This window comes from Microtus pennsylvanicus, chromosome X (genome assembly GCF_037038515.1).
Source record: "Microtus pennsylvanicus isolate mMicPen1 chromosome X, mMicPen1.hap1, whole genome shotgun sequence".
In the NCBI taxonomy this organism is placed as follows: domain Eukaryota; kingdom Metazoa; phylum Chordata; class Mammalia; order Rodentia; family Cricetidae; genus Microtus; species Microtus pennsylvanicus.
In genome coordinates this window covers 52,842,375-52,844,584 of record NC_134601.1, presented here as the reverse complement: position 1 = coordinate 52,844,584, position 2,210 = coordinate 52,842,375, and the positions used below count along the sequence as shown (strand labels likewise).

General features: G+C 45.3%; 1 pseudogene; it reads left to right on the top strand.

Moving 5' to 3' along the window:
* The first annotated feature begins 798 nt into the window (after positions 1-798).
* LOC142840922 (large ribosomal subunit protein uL1 pseudogene) lies at positions 799-1,478 on the top strand (annotated as a pseudogene).
* Positions 1,479-2,210: the final 732 nt, after the last annotated feature.

The following is a 2,210-nucleotide window of genomic DNA, read 5'->3' as shown; positions in this document are numbered from 1 at the left end:
GGCTTTGAGAGCTTTACACATTCCCTCCTCTTGCAGCTCATTGCCTCTGACACGTATGTGTGATTGAAGATGTGATATCTCAGTTTCATGCCCCAGCAGCCTGCTTCCATCTCTCCTTCTCCCCCTGGAATTGCAAACCAAAGTAAGTTCTTTCTTCCATAAGTTGCTTCTGGTCATGATCACAACAACATAAAAGTGACTAATACAATATGAAAAGGAGCTAGGTGTGGTGGCGCACACCTTTAATCCCAGCACTCGGTGAGTTTGAGCCAACCTGGTCTGCAGAGCGAGTTCCAGGACAAACGAGGTGACGCAGAGAAACTCTGTCTCAACCCCCCCAAAAGCTTAAATGCCACGTGGCCCAGGTATTGCAGTCCTAAGAATATACCCAAAGAACCTCATATCTTACCACTGAGATATGTGCATATCTGTGTCTTTTGCTGCATTATTTATAATAGTAAGAAAATTGAGCTAACCTAGATGCCTATAGACATATGAACAGCTAAAAAAATGTGATATATAATGGAATATCTTTTAGCTATAAAAATAAAATAATGAACTCTGCAGGAGTATAGATGGACTTAGAAAGTATAATTGTGAGGTTACCAAGCTAAGAATGAAGCTAGGAAAACATGTTTTTTCTTATATGAAGATCCTGATCTATAATGTAAATATATAAACAAATTTAGTGTATAAAAACAGAATTGACAGTGAAAATGTAAAGCCCTAAGTGAAACAGCTTTAGAAAGATCATCTAAGTGTATAGAAGTTCACTGTCGTCTCTTCCTTCCAGTTCCCGCAGCCTCTCCAGCCATGAGCAGCAAAGTCTCTCGCGACACCCTGTACGAGGCGGTGCGGGAGGTCCTGCACGGGAACCAGCGCAAGCGTCGCAAGTTTCTGGAAATGGTGGAGCTGCAGATCAGCCTGAAGAACTACGCCCCCCAGAAGGACAAACGTTTCTCGGGCACCGTCAGGCTCAAGTCCACCCCTCGCCCCAAGTTCTCGGTGTGCGTCCTGGGGGACCAGCAGCACTGCAATGAGGCCAAGGCCGTGGATATCCCCCACATGGACATCGAGGCACTGAAGAAGCTCAATAAGAACAAGAAGTTGGTCAACAAGCTGGCCAAGAAGTATGACGCCTTTCTGGCCTCTGAGTCTCTGATCAAGCAGATCCTGCGTATCCTGGGCCCAGGCCTGAACAAGGCTGGCAAGTTCCCTTCCCTGCTGACACACAATGAAAACATGGTGGCCAAAGTGGACGAGGTGAAGTCCACGATCAAGTTCCAGATGAAGAAGGTGCTGTGCCTGGCTGTCGCTGTCGGCCATGTGAAGATGACCGATGACGAGCTGGTCTACAACATCCACTTGGCTGTCAATTTCTTGGTGTGCTTGCTCAAGAAGAACTGGCAAAATGTCCGGGCTTTGTATATCAAGAGCACCACGGGCAAGCCCCAGCGTCTTTACTAGGATGCCCCAATAAACCTTCATGCTACTCTAAAAAAAAAAAAAAGAAGTTCACTGTCTCAGCAGTTAAGAGTACTTGTCACTCATGCAGAAGGCCCACATTTGATTCTCAGTACCCACATGGTGGCTCACAACCATCTGTAACTCCAGTTCCAGGGGATCTACTACACTCTTCTGACCTCTGTGGGCACCAGGCATATGTGTGTTATACCGATGTACATGCAGTAGATAGTTCGATCTCCAGGACTCCCTGGTCAGCCAGCCTACCCGTGAGCTCCTGGAAGCCTCTGTCAAAAACATAGACACTTCAATGATACTCACACATACACATGCACCTGAAACCACACAAACCAGTACACACACACATGCATGCTCACACATACAACCACAAAGGATAGCTTCAGTTATTACATAGCATAATTGTCACCTGTTCTCACTAGTTTTATGTCAATTTGACACTTGCTAGAGTGATTTGGGAAGAGGTACTATAGATCAGGAAAGTGTCTCCATAAGATTTGCCTGGGGGCAAGTCTATAGTGCATTTTGAAATGAAATTTTATTTATTTATTTTATGTGTGAGTGCTCTGTCTGCATGTATGCCTGCATGCTAGAAGAAGGCATCAGATCCCATTACAGATGGATGTGAGCCACCCAGTGGTTGCTGGGAATTGAGCTCTTAACTACCGAATCATCTCTCCAGTTCTGTAGTGTATTTTCTTAATTACTGACTGATGTGAGAAGGTCCT